This window comes from Cetorhinus maximus, chromosome 23 (genome assembly GCF_964194155.1).
Source record: "Cetorhinus maximus chromosome 23, sCetMax3.hap1.1, whole genome shotgun sequence".
Lineage (NCBI taxonomy): Eukaryota > Metazoa > Chordata > Chondrichthyes > Lamniformes > Cetorhinidae > Cetorhinus > Cetorhinus maximus.
Window position 1 is genome coordinate 62937033 of NC_135901.1, and position 19052 is coordinate 62956084.

The window sequence follows — 19052 nt, forward strand, 5'->3', positions numbered from 1 at the left end:
GAGGGTCTCCAGGGGGAGACCGAGGGGGGTCTAGGTGCAGACTGAGGTGCTCCCGGGGGAGACTGAGGGTGTTCGAAGGGGAGAATGAGGGGGACCAGGAGGAGACTGAGGGTGTCCGGGGGGAGACCGAGGGGGTTCGGGGGGGAGACCGAAGGGGTCCGGGGGGAGACCCAGGGGGTCCGGGGGGAGACCCAGGGGGTCCGGGGGGGTCCAGGGGGAGACCGAGGGTGTCCAGGGGGAGACCAAGGCTGTCCAGGGGGAGACCGAAGGGGTCCGAGAGGATACTCAGGGGGTCCGAGGGGAGACAGAGGGGGTCCCAGGGGAGACTGAGGGGGACCAGCGGGAGACTGAGGGTGTGCGAGTGGGAGAATGATGGGGTCCAGGGGTGACTGATTAGGTCCAGGAGGAGACTGAAGGGATCCAGGTGGAGACTGAGGGTGTCCAGGGGGAGACTGAAGGGGGTCCAGGCTGAGACTGAGGGTTTCCAGGGAGAGACTGAGGGTGTCCAGGGAGATACAGAGGGGGTCCAGGGGGAGACTGAGTGGGTCCGAGGGAAGACTGAGGGAGTCCTGGGGGAGACCGAATGGGTCCGTGGGGTGACTCAGGGGATCCGAGGGGGGACTGAGGGGGTCCGGGGGGAGACTGAGGGTGTCCAGGGGAATACACAGGGGGTCTGGTAGGAGACTGAGGGTGTCCAGGGGGAGACTGAGGGTGTCCACGGGGAGACTGTGGGGGGTCCAGGAGGAGACCGAGGGGGTCCGAGGGGATACTGAGGGGGACCAGGGGGAGACGGAAGGGGTCCAAGGTGAGACTGTGGGGGTCCGAAAGAGACTGAGGGGGACCAGGGGGAGACTGAGGGGTTCCGGCGTGAGACGGAGGGGGTTCGGGTGGAGACTGAGGAGGTCCGGGGGGAGACTGAGTGAGTCTGGGAGGAGACCGTGGGAGTCAGTGGGGAGACCGAAGGGGTCCGGTGGGAGACTCAGGGGATCCGAGGGAAGACTGAGGTGCTCCGGGGGGAGACTTAGGATGTCCAGGAGAAGGCTGAGGGGGGTCCAGGGAGAGACTGAGGGGGTCCGGGGGAGACTGAGGGTGTCCAGTGGGAGACTGAGGGTGTCCAGGGAAGACTGAGGGGGGTCCAGGGAGAGACTGAGGGGGTCCACGGGGAGACTGAGGGTGTCCACGGGGAGACCATGGGGGGTCCAGGAGGAGACTGAGGGGGTCCGAGGGGAGACTGAGGGAGTCCGAGGGGAGACTGAGGGCGTCCGTCAGGAGAACGAGGGGGTTGGGGGGGGCACTGAGTGGGTCTACGGGGAGTCTGAGGTTGTCCACGGGGAGAACCAGGGGATCCGGGGGGAGACTGAGGGGGTCTGGGGGGAGACAGTGGGGGGTCCAGGGGGAGACTAAGTGAGTCCCGGTGGAGATTGAGGGGATCCAGGTTGAGACCGAGCGGGTCCGTGGGGAGACTGAGGGTGTTCGAGGGGGAGAATGAGGGGGTCTAGGGGGAGATTGAGCGGGTCCAGGGGCTGACTGAGGGTGTTCGAGGGGGAGACTGAGGGGGTCCAGGGGGAGACTGAAGGGGTCCAGGTGGAGACTGAGGGTGTCCAGGGGGAGACTGAGGGGGACCAGGGGGTGACTGAGGGGATCCAGTGGGAGATGGAGGATGTCCAGGGGGAGACAGAGGCTGCCCAGGGAGAGACTGAGGGTGTCAATGGGGAGACTGAGGTTGTCCAGGGGGAGAACCAGGGGATCCGTGGGGAGACCGAGGGGGTCAGTGGGGAGACCGAGGGGGTCCGGGGGGAGACCGAGGGGGTCCGGGTTGAGACCGAGGGAGTACGAGGGGAGACCGAGGGGGTCCGTGGGGAGATCGAGGTGGTCCGAGGGGGAGACTCAGTGGATCCGAGGGGAGACTGAGGAGGACCAGCGGGAGACTGAGTGTGTTCGAGGGGGAGAATGAGGGGGTCCAGGGGGAGACTGAGGGGGTCCAGGGGGAGACTGAGGGGGTCTGAGGGGAGATTGAGGGTTTCCAAGGGGAGACTGAGGGTGTCCAGGCTGCGACTGAGGGGGTCCAGGGGTAGAGTGAGGGGTCCAGGGGAGACTGAGGCTGTTCGAGGGGGAGAATGAGGGTGTCCAGGGGGAGACTAAGGGGGACCAGGGGGTGACTGAAGGTGTCCAGGGGGAGAATGAGGGGGTCCAGGGGGAGTCCGACGGTGTCCACGGGAGAACCAGGGGATCCGGGGGGAGACCGAGGGGGTCCGGGGAGAGACCGATGGGGTCCGGGGGGAGACCGAGGGAGTCCGTTGGGAGACCGAGGGTGTCCGAGGGGAAACCGAGGTGGTCCAGGGGGAGACCGACTGAGTCCGGGGGGAGACCGAGGGTGTCCGTTGGGAGACCGAGGGGATACGTGGGGAGACCGAGAGGGTCCGTGGGGAGACCGAGGCGGTCCGAGGGGAGACCAAGGGGGTCCAGGGGGAGACCGAGGGTGTCCCGGGGGAGACCGAGGGTGTCCAGGGGGTGACCGTGGGGGTCCAGTGGGAGACTGAGGGTGTCCACGGGATACTGAGGGGGACCAGGGGGAGACGGAGAGGGTCCAGGGTGAGACTGAGAGGGTCCGAGAGAGACTGAGGGGGACCGGGGGACTGAGGGGTTCCGGAGTGAGACGGAGGGGGTGCGGGGGGAGTCTGAGCAGGGCCGGGGGGAGACTGAGTGAGTCTGGGAGGAGACCGTGGGGGCCAGTGGGGAGACCAAAGGGGGGAGACTCAGGGGATCCGAGGGAAGACTGAGGTTCTCCGGGGGGAGACTAAGGATGTCCAGGGGAAGACTGTGGGGGTTCCAAGAAGAGGCTGAGGGGGTCCAGTGGGAGACTGAGGGTCTCCAGGGGGAGACCAAGGCGGGTCTAGGTGCAGACTGAGGTGCTCCCGGGGGAGACTGAAGGTGTTCGAAGGGGAGAATGAAGGAGTCCAGGAGGAGACCGAAGGTGTCCGGGGGGAGACCGAGGGCGTTCGGGGGGGAGACTGAGGTGGTCCAGGGGGAGACTGAGTGTGTCAAGGGGGAGACCGAGGGTGTCCGGGGGGAGACTGAGGGTGTCCAGTGGGAGACTGAGGGTGTCCAGGGGAGACAGCGGGGGTCCGAGGAGAGACTGAGAGAGTCCAGGGGGAGACCGAAGTGGTCCAGGGGGAGAATGAGGGTGTCCAGGTTGTGACCGAGGGGGTCCAGGGGGAGACTGAGGGTTTTCGAGGGGAGAATGAGGGGGTCCATAGGGAGACTGAAGGGGCCTGCGGGGAGATTGAGGGTGTCCAGGGGGAGACAGAGGGTGTCCAGGGGGAGACTCAGGGAGTCCAGGGGGAGACTGAGGGTGTCCGGGGGGAGACCGTGGGTGTGGGGGGTGGAGACCGAGGGGGTCCGGGGGAGACCGAAGGGGTCAGGGGTGAGACTCAGGGGGTCCAGGAGAAGACTGAGGGGGGTCCAGGGAGAGACTGAGGGGGTCCGGGGGAGACTGAGGGTGTCCAGGGGAAGACTGAGGGTGGTCCAGGGGGAGACCGAGGGGGGTCCAGGCGGAGACTGAGGTGGTCCCAGGGGAGACTGAGGGGGACCAGCGGGAGACTGAGGGTGTGCGAGTGGGAGAATGATGGGGTCCAGGGGTGACTGAGTAGGTCCAGGGGGAGACTGAAGGGGTCCAGGTGGAGACAGAGGGTGTCCAGGGGGGGACTGAGGGTGGTCCAGGGGGAGACTGAGGGGTTCCAGGGGGAGACTGAGTGTGTCCAGGGGGATACAGAGGGTGTCCAGGGGGAGACTGAGTGGGTCCGAGGGGAGACTGAGGGTGTCCAGCGGGAGACTGAGGGGTTCCAGGGGGAGACTGAGGGTGTCCAGGGAGATAAAGAGGGGGTCCAGGGGGAGACTGAGTGGGTCCGAGGGAAGACTGCGGGTGTCCGAGGGGAGACTGAGGGGCTCCAGTGTGATACAAATGGGGTCCAGGGGGAGACTGAGGGGGTCCGAGGGCAGACGGAGGGGGTCCTGGGGGTGACCGAAGGGGTCCGTGGGGTGACTCAGGGGATCCGAGGGGGGACTGAGGGGGTCCAGGGGGAGACTGAGGGTGTCCAGGGGAATACACAGGGGGTCTGGGAGGAGACTGAGGGTGTCCAGGGGGAGACTGAGGGTGTCCAGGGAAGACTGAGGGGGGTCCAGGGAGAGACTGAGGGGGTCCAGGGGGAGACGGAGGGTGTCCACGGGGAGACTGAGGCTGTCCAGGGAGAGACTGAGGGTGTCAATGGGGAGACTGAGGGGGTCCGGGGGGAGACCGAGGGTGTCCACGGGATACTGAGGGGGACCAGGGGGAGACGGAGAGGGTCCAGGGTGAGACTGAGGGGGTCCGAGAGAGACTGAGGGGGACCAGGGGGAGACTGAGGGGTTCCGGAATGAGACGGAGGGGGTTCGGGGGGAGACTGAGCAGGGCCGGGGGGAGACTGACTGAGTCTGGGAGGAGACCGTGGGGGCCAGTGGGGAGACTGAAGGGGTCCGGTGGGAGACTCAGGGGATCCGAGGGAAGACTGAGGTGCTCCGGGGGGAGACTAAGGATGTCCAGGGAAGACTGTGGGGGTTTCAGGGAGAGACTGAGGGGGTCCAGTGGGAGACTGAGGGTCTCCAGGGGGAGACCGAGGCGGGTCTAGGTGCAGACTGAGGTGCTCCCGGGGGAGACTGAGGGTGTTCGAAGGGGAGAATGAGGGGGTCCAGGAGGAGACTGAAGGTGTCCGGGGGGAGGCCGAGTGGGTTCGGGGGGGAGACTGAGGTGGTCCAGGGGGAGACTGAGTGTGTCAAGGGAAAGACTGAGGTGTTCCGGGGAGAGACAGAGTGTGTCGAGGGGGAGACTGAGGGGGTCCGAGGGGGAGACCGAGGGTATCCAGTGGGAGACTGAGGGTGTCCAGGGGAGACTGCGGGGGTCCGAGGAGAGACTGAGGGTGTCCAGGGGGAGACCGAAGTGGTCCAGGTGGAGAATGAGGGTGTCTAGGTTGTGACCGAGTGGGTCCAGGGGGAGACTGAGGGTTTTCGAGGGGGAGAATGAGGGGGTCCATAGGGAGACTGAAGGGGCCCGCGGGGAGATTGAGGGTGTCCAGGGGGAGACAGAGGGTGTCCAGGGGTAGACTGAGGGGGTCCACGGGGAGACTGAGAGTGTCCAGGGGGAGACCGAGGGGGTCCAGGGGGAGATTGATTGTGTCCAGGGGGAGACTGAGGGTGCCCAGGGGGCTACTTAGGGTGTCCAGTGGGGTGACCGAGGGGGTCCATGGGGAGACTGAGCGGGTCCGAGCGGAGACTGAGGAGTTCCGAGGGTGAGACCGAGGTTGTCCAGGGGGAGACTGAGGTTGTTCGAGGGGGAGACTGATGGGGTCCAGGGAGAGACTGAGGGGGTCCAGGGGGTACCGGAGGGGGTCCAGGGGGAGACTGAGGTTGTTCAAGGGGGAGAATGAGGGTTTCCGAGGGAGAGACTGAGGGGGTCAGTGGGGAGACCAAGGGTGTCCAGGGGGAGACTGAGGGTGTCCAGGCGGTGACCGTGAGCGACCAGGGGGAGAATGATGGTGTCCACGGGGAGAACCGGGGGATCCGGGGGGAGACCGAGGGGGTCCGGGGGGAGACCGAGGGAGTCCGAGGGGAGACCGAGGTGGTCCAGAGGGTGACCGAGGGGGTCCGGGGGGAGAGCGAGGGGGTCCGGGGGGAGTCCGAGGGGGTCCGAGGGGAGACCGAGGTGGTCCAGAGGGTGACCGAGGGTGTCCAGTGGGAGACTAAGGGTGTCCAGGGGAGACTGCGGGGGTCCAAGGAGAGACTGAGAGTGTCCAGGGGGAGACCGAAGTGGTCCAGGGGGAGAATGAGGGTGTCCAGGTTGTGACCGAGGGGGTCCAGGGGGAGAATGAGGGTTTTCGAGGGTGAGAATGAGGGGGTCCATAGGGAGACTGAAGGGGCCCGCGGGGAGATTGTGGGCGTCCAGGGGGAGACAGAGGGTGTCCAGGGGGAGACTCAGGGGGTCCAGGGGGAGACTGAGGGTTTCCGGGGGGAGACCGTGGGTGTGGGGGGTGGAGACCGAGGGGGTCCAGGGGAGACCGAAGGGGTCAGGGGTGAGACTCAGGGGGTCCAGGAGAAGACTGAGGGGGGTCCAGGGAGAGACTGAGGGGGTCCGGGGGAGACTGAGGGTGTCCAGGGGAAGACTGAGGGTGGTCCAGGGGGAGACCGAGGGGGTCCATGGGGAGACTGAGCGGGTCCGAGCGGAGACTGAGGAGTTCCGAGGGTGAGACCGAGGTTGTCCAGGGGGAGACTGAGGTTGTTCGAGGAGGAGACTGATGGGGTCCAGGGAGAGACTGAGGGGGTCCAGGGGGTACCGGAGGGGGTCCAGGGTGGAGACTGAGGTTGTTCGAGGGGGAAGACCGAGGGGGTCCGTGGGGAGACCGAGGGTGTCCAGGGGGAGACTGAGGGTGTCCAGGGGGTGACCGTGAGCGACCAGGGGGAGAATGATGGTGTCCACGGGGAGAACCGGGGGATCCGGGGGGAGACCGAGGGGGTCCGGCGGGAGACCGAGGGGGTCCGGGGGGAGACCGAGGGAGTCCGAGGGGAGACCGAGGTGGTCCAGAGGGTGAACGAGGGGGTCCGGGGGGAGACCGAGGGGGTCCGGGGGGAGTCCGAGTGGGTCTGAGGGGAGAACGAGGTGGTCCAGAGGGTGACCGAGAGTGTCCGGAGGGAGACCGAGGGTGTCCGTGGGGAGACCGAGCGGGTCCGTGGCGAGACCAAGGCGGTCAGAGGGGGAGACTCAGTGGATCCGAGGGGAGACTGAGGGGGAGCAGCGGGAGACTGAGGGGTCCAGGGGGAGACTGAGGGGTCCAGGGCGAGACTGAGGGGGCCAGGGGGAGAATGAGGGGGTCCAGGGGGAGTCCGAGGGTGTCCACGGGGAGAACCAGGGGATCCGGGGGGAGACCGAGGGCGTCCGGGGGGAGACCGAGGGGGTCCGGGTGGAGACCAAGGGGGTCCGGGGGGATACCGAGGGGGTCCCGGGGTAGACCGAGGAAGTCCGAGGTGGTCCAGAGGGTGACCGAGGGGGTCCGGGGGGAGACCGAGGGAGTCCGAGGGGAGACCTAGGGGGTCCGTGGGGAGATCGAGGTGGTCCGAGGGGGAGACTCAGTGGATCCGAGGGGAGACTGAGGGGGACCAGCAGGAGACTGAGGGTGTTCGAGGGGGAGAATGAGGGGGTCCAGGGGGAGACTGAGGGGGTCCAGGGGGAGACTGAGGGGGTCTGAGGGGAGATTGAGGGTTTCCAAGGGGAGACTGAGGGTGTCCAGGCTGCGACTGAGGGGGTCCAGGGGTAGAGGGAGGGGTCCAGGTGGAGACAGAGGGGGTCCAGGGGGAGACAGAGGCTGTTCGAGGGGGAGAATGAGGGTGTCCAGGGGGAGACTAAGGGGTACCAGGGGGTGACTGAAGGTGTCCAGGGGGAGAATTAGGGAGTCCAGGGGGAGTCCGACGGTGTCCACGGGAGAACCAGGAGATCCGGGGGTAGACCGAGGGGGTCCGGGGCGAGACCGAGGGAGTCCGTTGGGAGACCGAGGGTGTCCGAGGGGAGACCGAGGTGGTCCAGGGGGAGACCGACGGAGTCCGGGGGGAGACCGAGGGTGTCCGTTGGGTGACCGAGGGGGTCCGTGGGGAGATCGAGGGGGTCCGTGAGGAGACTGAGGGTGTCCACGGGATACTGAGGGGGACCAGGGGGAGACAGAGGGGGTCCAGGGTGAGACGGAGGGGGTCCGAGAGAGACTGAGGGGGTCCAGGGGGAGACCGAGGGTGTCCAGGGGGTGACCGAGGGGGTCCAGTAGGAGACTGAGGGTGTCCACGGGATACTGAGGGGGACCAGGGGGAGACAGAGGGGGTCCAGGGTGAGACGGAGGGGGTCCGAGAGAGACTGAGGGGGACCAGGGGGAGACTGAGGGGTTCCGGAGTGAGACGGAGGGGGTTCGGGGGGAGACTGAGGAGGTCCGGGGGGAGACTGAGTGAGTCTGGGAGGAGACCGTGGGGGTCAGTGGGAAGACCGAAGGGGTCCGGTGGGAGACTCAGGGGATCCGAGGGAAGACTGAGGTTCTCCGGGGGGAGACTAAGGATGTCCAGGGTAAGACTGTGGGGGTTCCAGGGAGAGACTGAGGGGGTCCAGTGGGAGACTGAGTGTGTCAAGGGGGAGACTGAGGGGTTCTGAGGGGGAGACCGAGGGTGTCCGGGGGGAGACTGAGGGTGTCCGAGGAGAGACTGAGGGTGTCCAGGGGGAGACCGAAGTGGTCCAGGGGGTGAATGAGGGTGTCCAGGTGGATACCGAGGGTGTCCAGGTGGAGACTGAGGGTCTCCAGGGGGAGACCGAGGGGGGTCTTGGTGCAGACTGAGGTGCTCCCGGGGGTGACTGAGTGTGTTCGAAGGGGAGAATGAGGGGGACCAGGAGGAGACTCCAGGGGGTGAATGAGGGTGTCCAGGTGGATACCGAGGGTGTCCAGGTGGAGACTGAGGGTCAGGGGGACCAGGAGGAGACTGAGGGTGTCCGTGGGGAGACCGAGGGAGTTCGGGGGGGAGACCGAGGCCAGTGGGAGACCGAAGGGGTCCGAGAGGATACTCAGGGGGTCCGAGGGGAGACTGAGGGGGTCCGGGTGGAGGCTGAGGGTCTCCAGGGGAAGACAGAGGGGGTTCCAGGGAGAGACTGAGGGGGTCCGGGGGAGACTGAGGGTGTCCAGGGGAAGACTGAGGGTGGTCCAGGGGGAGACCGAGGGGGGTCCAGGCGGAGACTGAGGTGGTCCTGGGGGAGACTGAGGGTGTTCGAAGGGGAGAGTGAGGGGGTCCAGGGGGAGACTGAAGGCGCCAGGGGGAGGCTGAGGGGGTGCAGGGGGAGACCGTGGGTGTGGTGGGGTGAGACCGAGGGGGTCCGGGGGAGACCGAAGGGGTCCGGGGTGAGACTCAGGGGGTCCAGGAGAAGACTGAGGGGGGTCCAGGGAGCGACTGAGGGGGTCGGGGGAGACTGAGGGTGACCGGGGAAGACTGAGGGTGGTCCAGGGGGAGACCGAGGGGGGTCCAGGCGGAGACTGATGTGGTCCCGGGGGAGACTGAGGGGGACCAGCGGGATACTGAGGGTGTGCGAGTGGGAGATTGATGGGGTCCAGGGTGACTGAGTAGGTCCAGGTGGAGACTGAAGGGGTCCAGGTGGAGACTGAGGGTGTCCAGGGGGAGACTGAGGGGGGTCCAGGGGGAGACTGTGGGGGTCCAGGGGAAGACTGAGTGGGTCCAAGGGAAGGCTGAGGGTGTCCGAGGAGAGACTGAGGGGGTCCAGTGTGATACAGAGGGGGTCCGGGGGGAGACTGAGGGGGTCCGAGGGCAGACGGAGGGGGTCCTGGTGGTGACCGAAGGGGTCCGTGGGGTGACTCAGGGGATCCGAGGGGGGACTGAGGGGGTCCGGGGGGAGACTGAGGGTGTCCAGGGGAATACACAGGGTGTCTGGGAGGAGACTGAGGGTGTCCAGGGGGAGACTGAGGGTGTCCAGGGAAGACTGAGGGGGGTCCAGGGAGAGACTGAGGGGGTCCAGGGGGAGACCGAGGGTGTCCACGGGGAGACTGTGGGGGTCCAGGAGGAGACTGAGGGGGTCCGGGGGGAAACTGAGGGGGTCCAGTGTGAGACTGAGGCGGTCCAGTGGGAGACCGAGGGTGTCTGAGGGGAGACTGAGGGAGTCCGAGGGGAGACTGAGGTCGTCCGTCGGGAGAACGAGGGAGTCCAGGGGGGGCACTGAGTGGGTCTACGGGGAGTCTGAGTTTGTCCACGGGGAGAACCAGGGGATCCGGGGGAGACTGAGGGGGTCTGGGGGGAGACAATGGGGGTCCAGTGGGAGACTAAATGAGTCCAGGTGGAGATTGAGGGGATCCAGGTTGAGACCGAGTGGGTCCGTGGGGAGACTGAGGGGGACCAAGGGGAGACTGAGGCTGTTCGAGGGGGAGACGGAGGTGTCCAAGGGGAGACTGAGGGGTTCCAGGGGGAGACTGATTGGGACCAGCGGGAGACTGAGGGTGTTCGAGGGGGAGACTGAGGGGGTCTAGAGGGAGACTGAAGGGGTCCAGGAGGAGATTGAGGGGGTCCAGGGGGAGACTGAGGGGGACCAGGGGGTGACTGAGGGGGTCCAGTGGGAGACGGAGGGTGTCCAGGGAGAGACCGAGGGTGTCCAGGGAGAGACTGAGGGTGTCAATGGGGAGACTGAGGGTGTCCAGGGGGAGAACCAGGGGATCCGTGCGGAGACTGAGGGGGTCCGTGGGGACACCGAGGGGGTCCGAGGGGAGACCAAGGGGGTCCAGTGGGAGACTGAGGGTGTCCGGGGGAGACGGAAGGGGTCCGGGAGGAGACTCAGGGGGTCCGAGGTGAGAATGAGGGGATCCGGGTGGATGCCGAGGGTGTCCAGGGGAAGACAGAGAGGATCCGGGGGGAGATGGAGGGGGTTCGGGGGGAGACTGAGGGTGTCCGTGGGGAGACCGAGGGGGTCCGTGGGGAGACCGAGGGGAGACCAATGGTGTCCGAGGGGAGACCGAGGGGGTCCGTGGGGAGACCGAGGGGGTCCGTGGGGAGACCGAGGCGGTCCGAGGGGAGACCAAGGGTGTCCAGGGGGAGACCGAGGGTGTCCAGGGGGTGACCGAGGGGGTCCAGTGGGAGACTGAGGGTGTCCACGGGATACTGATGGGGACCAGGGGGAGACGGCGGGGGTCCAGGGTGAGACTGAGGGGGTCCGAGAGAGACTGAGGGGGACCAGGGGGAGACTGAGGGGTTCCAGCGTGAGACGGAGGGGGTTCGGGGGGAGACTGAGGAGGTCCGGGGGGAGACTGAGTGAGTCTGGGAGGAGACCGTTGGAGTCAGTGGGGAGACCGAAGAGGTCCGGTGGGAGACTCAGGGATCCGAGGGAAGACTGAGGTGCTCCGGGGGGAGACTAAGGATGTCCAGGGGAAGACTGTGGGGGTTCCAGGTGGATACCGAGGGTGTCCAGTGGGAGACTGAGGGTCTCCAGGGGGAGACCGTGGGGGGTCCAGGCGCAGACTGAGGTGGTCCTGGGGGAGACTGAGGGTGTTCGAAGGGGAGAGTGAGGGGGTCCGAGAGGATACTCAGGTGGTCCGAGGGGAGACTGAGGGGGTCCGGGTGGAGGCTGAGGGTGTCCAGGGGAAGACAGAGGGGATCCGGGGTGTGACAGAGGGGAGACTGAGGGTGTCCAGGAGGATACTGAGGGGGTTCAGGGAGAGACTGAGGGGGTCCAGTGGGAGACTGAGGGTCCCCAGGGGGAGACCTAGGGGGGTCCAGGCGCAGACTGAGGTGGTCCTGGGGGAGACTGAGGGTGTTCGAAGGGGAGAGTGAGGGTGTCCAGGGGGAGACTGAGGGCGCCAGGGGGAGACTGAGGGGGACAAGGGGGAGACTGAGGGTGTCCGGGGGGAGACCGCGGGTGTTGGGGGGGGAGACCGAGGGGGTCCGGGGGAGACCGAAGGGGTCAGGGGTGAGACTCAGGGGGTCGAGGAGAAGACTGAGGGGGGTCCAGGGAGAGACTGAGGGGGTCCAGGGAAGACTGAGGGTGTCCAGGGGGAGACCGAGGGGGGTCCAGGCGGAGACTGAGGTGGTCCCGGGGGAGACAGAGGGTGTCCAGGGGGAGACTGAGTGGGTCCGAGGGGAGACTGAGGGTGTCCAGCGGGAGACTGAGGGGTTCCAGGGGGAGACTGAGGGTGTCCAGGGAGATACAGAGGGGGTCCAGGGGGAGACTGAGTGGGTCCGAGGGAAGACTGAGGGTGTCCGAGGGGAGACTGAGGGTTTCCAGTGTGATACAGAGGGGGTCCGGGGGGAGACTGAGGGGGTCCGAGGGCAGACGGAGGGGGTCCTGGGGGAGACCGAAGGGGTCCGTGGGGTGACTCAGGGCATCCAAGGGGGGACTGAGGGGATCCGAGTGGAGACTGAGGGTGTCCAGGGGAATACACAGGGGGTCTGGGAGGAGACTGAGGGTGTCCAGGGAGAGACTGAGGGGGTCCAGGGGGAGACTGAGGGTGTCCACGGGGAGACTGTGGGGGGTCCAGGAGGAGACTGAGGGTGTCCAGGGGGAGACCGAGGGTGTCCGAGGGGAGACTTAGGGTGTCCGAGGGGAGACTGAGGGCATCCGTCGGGAGAACGAGGGTGTCCAGTGGGGGACTGAGTGGGTCTACGGGGAGTCTGAGGTTGTCCACGGGGAGAACCAGGGGATCCGGGGGGAGACTGAGGGTGTCCGGGGGGTAGACAGTGGGGGGTCCAGGGGGAGAATAAATGAGTCCAGGTGGAGATTGAGGGGATCCAGGTTGAGACCGAGCGGGTCCGGGAGGAGACTGAGGGGGACCAAGGGGAGACTGAGGCTGTTCGAGGGGGAGACGGAGGGTGTCCAAAGGGAGACTGAGGGGTTCCAGGGGAAGACTGAGTGGGACCAGCGGGAGACTGAGGGTGTTCGAGGGGGAGAATGAGGGGGTCCAGGGGGAGATTGAGCGGGTCCAGGGTGTGACTATGGGTGTTCGAGGGTGAGACTGAGGGGGTCTAGGGGGAGACTGAGGGGGTCCAGGAGGAGATTGAGGGGGTCCAGGGTGAGACTGATGGGGACCAGGGGGTGACTGAGGAGGTCCAGTGGGAGACGGAGGGTGTCCAGGGGGAGACTGAGGGGGACCAAGTGGAGACTGAGGGTGTCCAGGTGGAGACCAAGGGGATCCGCCGGGAGACTGAGGGTGTTCGAGTGGGAGAATGAGGGGGTCCAGGTGGAGACTGAGGGGGCCAGGGGGAGACTGAGGGGGTCCAGGGGGAGACTGAGGGTCTCTGAGGGGAGACTGAGGGTTTCCAAGGGGAGACTGAGGTGGTCCAGGGGGAGACTGAGTGTGTCAAGGGGGAGACTGAGGTGTTCCGGGGAGAGACTGAGGGTGTCCAGGGGGAGACTTAGGGGGTCCGAGGGGGAGAACGAAGGTGTCCGGGGGGAGACTGAGGGTGTCCAGTGGGAGACTGAGGGTGTCCAGTGGGAGACTGAGGGTGTCCAGTGGGAGAATGAGGGTGTCCAGGTGGAGACCGAGGGGGTCCAGGGGGAGACTGAGGGTGTCCAGGGGGAGACTGAGGGTGTTTGAGGGGGAGAATGAGGGTGTCCAGGGGGATACTGAGGGTGTCCGGGGGGAGACTGAGGGGGTCCAGGGGGAGACTGAGTGGGTCCGAGGGGAGACTGAGAGTGTCCGAGGGGAGACTGAGGGTGTCCAGTGTGATACAGAGGGGGTCTGGGGGGAGACTGAGGGTGTCCAGGGGGAGACTGAGGGTGTACATGGGGAGAATGAGGTTGTCCAGTGGGAGACAGAGGGTGTCCAGAAGGAGACCGATGGTCTCCAGGGGGTGACAGAGGGTGTCCAGGGGGAGACCGAGAGGGTCCAAGGGGAGACCGAGGAGGTCCGTGGGGAGACCGAGGGGTTCCGGGGGGAGACCGAGGGGGTCCGAGGGGAGACCAAGGGGGTCCAGAGGGAGACCAAGGGTGTCCGAGGGGAGACCGAGGGGGTCCAGGGGAGACTGAGAGAGTCCAGGGGGAGACTGAGGGGGTCCAGGGGGAGACCTAGGGGGTCCAGGGGGAGACTGAGTGTGTCCAGGGGGAGACAGAGGGGGTCCAGGGGGAGACTGAGGGGGTCCAGGGGGAGATTGAGTGTGTCCGGGGGGAGACTGAGGGGGTCCCAGTGGATACTGAGGGCGTCCAGGGGGAGACTGAGGGTGTCAATGGGGAGACTGAGGGTGTTTGGGGGGAGACCGAGGGGGTCCAAGGGGAGACTGAGGGTGTCTGGGGGGAGACTGAGTGTGTCAAGGGGGAGACTGAGGGTGTCTGGGGGGAGACAGGGTGTCCGGGGGGAGACTGTGGTGGTCCAGGGGGAGACTGAGGTGTTCCGGGGAGAGACTGAGGGTGTCCAGGGGGAGACTGAGGGGGTCCAACGGGGAGACCGAGGGTGTCCGGTGGGAGACTGAGGGTGTCCAGTGGGAGACTGCGGGTGTCCAGGGGGAGACTGAGGGGGTCCGAGGAGTGACTGAGGGTGTCCAGGGGGAGACCGAAGTGGTCCAGGGGGAGAATGAGGGTCTCCAGGTGGAGACCGAGGTGGTCCAGGGGGAGACTGAGGGTGTCCAGTGGGAGACTGAGGGTGTTCGAGGGGGAGAATGAGGGTGTCCAGGTGGAGACCGAGGGGGTCCAGGGGGAGACTGAGGGTGTCCAGGCGGAGACTGAGGGTGTTCGAGGGGGAGAATGAGGGGGTCCAGGGGGAGATAGCGGGTGTCCAGGGGAGAGACCAAGGGGATCTGAGGGGAGACCGAGGTGGTCCGGGTGGAGACTGATAGCTTCCAGGGGAAGACAGAGGGGGTCCGGGGAGAGACGGAGGGGGTCCGGGGGGAGACTGAGGAGGTCCGGGGGGAGACTGAGGGAGTCGAGGGGGAGACCGAGGGGGTCCAGGGGGAAACTGAGCGTCACCAGGGGGAGACTGAGGGTCACCAGGGGGAGACTAATGGTGTCCAGGGGGTGACAGAGGGGGCCCAGGGTGAGACTGAGGGTATTCGAGGGGGAGACTAAGGGTGTCCAGGGGAAGACTAAGAGTGTTCGAGGAGGAGAACGAGGGGGTCCATGGGGAGACTAAGGGGTCCGGGGGGAGACTGAGGGGGTCCAGGGGCAGATGGGGGGTGTCCGGGGGGAGACTAATGGGTTCCAGGTAGAGACCGAGGGGCTCCGGGGGGAGACTGAAGGGGTCCGAGGGGAGACTAAGGGGGACCAGGGGGAGACTGAGGGTGTTCCAGGGGGAGACTGAGGGTGTCCAGGGGGAGACTGAGGGTGTCCATGGGAAGAATGAGGTTGTCCAGCGGGAGACAGAGGGTGTCCAGAAGGAGACCGATTGTCTCCAGGGGGAGACCGAGAGGGTCCAAGGGGAGACCGAGGGGGTCCGTGGGGAGACTGAAGTGTTCCGGGGGGAGACCGAGGGTGTCCGGGGGCAGACTGAGGGGGTCTGGGGGAAGTCCGAGGGGGTCCCTGGGGAGACCGAGGGGAGCCCGAGGGGGTCCAGGGGGAGACTGAGTGTGTCCGGGGGGAGACCGAGGGTGTCCGGGGGGAGACCGATGGTGTACATGGGGAGACCGATGGTGTACGTGGGGAGTCTCTGGGGGTCCGAGGGGAGACTGAGGGTGTCCGGCGGGAGACTGATAGTTTCCAGGGGAAGACAGAGGGGGTCCAGGGGGAGACTGAGGAGGTCCGGGGGGAGACTGTGGGAGTCCGGGGGGAGACCGAGGGGGTTCGGGGGGAGACTGAGGGGGACCAGGGTGAGACTGAGGGTGACCAGTGGGAGACCGAGAATGTCCAGGGGGAGACTGAGGGGGGTCCAGGGGGAGACTAAATGCGTCCGGGGGAGACTGAGGGGGTCCGGAGGGAGACTGTGGGTGCCGGGGGGGAGACTGAGAGGGTCCAGTTGGAGACTGAGCGGGTCCGGGGGGAGACTGAGGGGGTCCGGGGGGAGGCTGAGAGGGACCAAGGGGAGACTGAGGCTATTCGAGGGGGAGACGGAAGTTGTCCATGGGGAGAATGAGTTTGTACAGTGGGAGACTGAGGGTGTCCAGGGGGAGACCGAGGGTGTCCAGGGCGAGACTGAGCGTGTCCGGGGGGAGACGGAGGTTGTCCATGGGGAGAATGAGTTTGTACAGTGGGAGACCGAGGGTGTCCAGGGGGAGACCGAGGGTGTTCAGGGCGAGACTGAGTGTGTCCGGGGGGAGACTGAGGGTGTCCAGGGGGAGACTGAGGGTGTCCATGGGGAGAATGAGGTTGTCCAGCGGGAGACAGAGGGTGTCCAGGGGGAGACCGAGAGGGTCCAGGGGGAGACCAAGGGGGCCGTGAGGAGACCGAGGGGGTCCGGGGGGAGACCGAGGGGGTCCGGGGGGAGACCGAGGGGGTCCGAGGGGAGACCGAGGGTGTCCAGGGGTGACTAAGAGGGTTCGAGGGGGAGAATGAGGGTGTCCATGGGGAGACTGAGGGTGTCCAGGGGTAGAATAAGGGTGTCCAGGGGGGAGTCAGAGGGGGTCCATAGGGAGACTGAGGGTGTCCAGGGGGAGACTGAGGGTGTCCATGGGGAGAATGAGGGGGTCCAGAGGAAGACCGAGTGTGTCCATGGGGAGAATGATGGTGTCCGGGGGGAGACTGAGGGTGTCCGGTGGGAGACTGAGAGGTTCCGGGGGGAGACTGATGGGGGTCCAAGGTGAGACTGAGTGGGTCCGAGGTGAGACTTAGGGGGACCAAGGAGAGAGTAAGGCTGTACGAGGGTGAGACGGATGCTGTCCATGGGGGGAATGAGGTTGTCCAGGGGGAGACCAAGGGTGTCCAGAGGGAGACCAAGGGTGTCCAGCGGGAGACTGAGGGTGTCCAGGGGGTGACCGAGGGTCTCCAGAGGGAGACCAAGGGTGTCCAGGGGGAGACTGAGGGGGTCCAGGGGGAGACTGAGGGGATCCGAGGAGAGAATGAGTGGGTCTAGGGGGAGACTGAGGGGGTCCGAGGAGAGACTGAGGTGGTCCAGGGGGAGACCGAGGAGGTCCAGGGGGAGACTGAGGGGGTTCGAGGAGAGACTGAGGGTGTCCAGGGGGAGACCAAGGGTGTTTGAGGTGGAGAATGAGGGGTTCCAGGGGGACACCGAGGGTGTTCGATGGGGAGAATGGGATTGCCCTGGGGAGACTGAGGGTGTTCGAGGCGGAGAATGAGGGTGTCCAGGGGAGACTGAAGGGGTCCAGGAGGGGACCGAAGTGGTACAGGGGGAGAATGAGGGTGTCCAGGTGAAGACTGATGGTGTTCGAGGGGGAGAATGAGGGGGTCCATAGGGAGACTGAAGGGGCCCGCGGGGAGACTGAGGGTGTCCAGGGGGAGACAGTGGGTGTCCAGGGGAGAGACCAAGGGGATACCGAGGGGAGACCGAGGGGGTCCGGGTGGGAGACTGATAGTTTCTTGGGGAAGACAGAGGGGGTCCGGGGGGAGACGGAGGGGGTCCGGGGGGAGACTGAGGGTCACCAGGGGGAGACTAATGGTGTCCAGGGGGAGACTGAGGGTGTCCAGGGGAAGACTGAGCGTGTCCGGGGGGAGACTGATGGGGTCCAGGGAGAGACAGAGGGGCTCTGGGGGGAGACTGAAGGGGTCCGAGGGGAGACTAAGGGGGACCAGGGGGAGACTGAGGGTGTTCGAGGGGGAGACTGAGGGTGACCATGGGGAGACTAAGGGAGTCCGAGGGGAGACTGTGGGTTTCCGAGGGGAGACCGAGGGTGTCTGAGGGTGAGACCGAGGGGGTCCAGGGGGAGACCGAGGGTGTCTGAGGGGGAGACTGAGATGTCCGGGGGGAGACTGAGGGTGACCAGGGGGAGAATGAGGGTGTCCGAGGAGAGACTGAGGGGGTCCAGGTGGAGACCGAGGGGGTCCAGGGGGAGACTGAGGGTGTCCAGGGGGAGACCGTGGGGGTCCAGGGGGCATCCTAGGGGGTCCAGGGGGAGATTGAAGGGGCCCAGGCGGAGACTGAGGGGGTCCAGGGGGAGACTGAGGGTGTCCAGGGGTAGACTGAGGGGGTCCGGTGGGAGACCGAGGGGGTCTGGGGGAGATTGAGGGTGTCCAGGGGGAGACTGAGGGTGTGCAGGAGGGAGACAGAGGGGGTCCAGTCGGAGACTGAGGGTGACAAGGGGTAGACTGAGGGGGTCCGGGGGGAGAATGAGGTGGTCCAGGGGGAGACTGATGGTGTCCAGGGGGAGATGGAGGGTGTCCAGGGGGCGTCCTAGGGGGTCCAGGGGTAGACTGAGGGGGTCCAGGGGGAGACCGAGGGTGTCCAGTGGGTGATCAAGGATGTCCGAGGGGGAGACCGAAGGGGTCCAGGGTGAGACCGAGGGTGTCTGAGGTGGATACTGAGGGCGTCCGAGGGAGATACTGAGGGGGTCCAGTGGGAGACTGAGGGTGTCCAGGGTGAGACTGAGGGTGTCCAGGGGGAGACTGTGGGGGGTCCAGGGGGAGACTGAGTGTGTCCAGGGGGAGACTGAGTGTGTCCAGGGGGAGACTGACGGTGTCCGTGGGGAGACTGAGGGTGTCCGATCGGAGTTTGAGGAGGTCCGAGGGGAGACTGAGGGTGTCCAGGGGGGGACTGAGGGTGTCCGAGGGGGAGACTGAGGGTGCCCTGTGCGAGACTAAGGGTGTCCACGGGGGGACTGAGGAGTTCCGGGGAGAGACTGAGGGTGTCCAATGGGAGACTGAGGTGGTTTGAGGAGAGACTGAGGGTGTCCAGCGGGAGATCGAGGGTGTCAAGGGGGAGGCTGAGTATGTCCAGGGGGAGACCGAGGGTGTTCGACGGAGAGAATGAGGTTGTCCAGGGGAAGACTGAGCGTGTTCGAGGAGGAGAATGAGGGGGTGCAGGGGTAGACTGAAGGGGTCCGGGGGGAGACCCAGGGGCTCCGGGGGGAGACTGAAGCGGTCCGAGGGGAGACTAAGGGGGACCAGGGGGAGACTGAGGGTGTTCGAGGGGGAGACTGAGGGTGTCCAGGGGGAGACTGAGGGTGTTCGAGGGGGAGAATGAGGGTGTCCATGGGGAGACTGAAGGTGTCCAGGGGTAGAATAAGGGTGTCCGGGGGGAGTCAGAGGGGGTCCATTGGGAGACTGAGGGTGTCCAGGGGGAGACAGAGGGTGACCGGGGGGAGACTAATGGAGTCTGAGGGGAGACTAAGGGGGACCAGGGAGAGACTGTGGGTGCTCGAGGGGGAGACAGAGGGTGTCCAGTGGGAGACTGAGGGTGTTCGAGGGGGAGAATAAGGGTGTCTATAGGGAGGCTGAGGGTGTCCAGAGTGAGACGGAGTGTCTCAGCAGGTCTGGCAGCATCGGTGGAGAGGAGAAGAGTTGACGTTTCAAGTCCACATGACCCTTCAACAGAACTGAGTGTAGTTAGGAGAGGGGTGAAATATAAGCTGGTTTAAGGTGTGGGGCGGGGGGAGAGAAGTTGAGGGTGCTGTGGTTGTAGGGACAAGCAAGCAGT

General features: G+C 66.2%; 2 protein-coding genes across 2 annotated transcripts in view; both read left to right on the forward strand.

Moving 5' to 3' along the window:
• The window catches only part of LOC144698080 (uncharacterized), a 642405-nt gene that overhangs the window by 109475 nt on the left and 513878 nt on the right, over positions 1–19052 (forward strand). The gene's annotated exons all lie outside the window — the stretch shown is intronic.
• LOC144698075 (uncharacterized) overlaps positions 1–19052 on the forward strand; it is a 73817-nt gene that overhangs the window by 41141 nt on the left and 13624 nt on the right. The window lies entirely within an intron of this gene.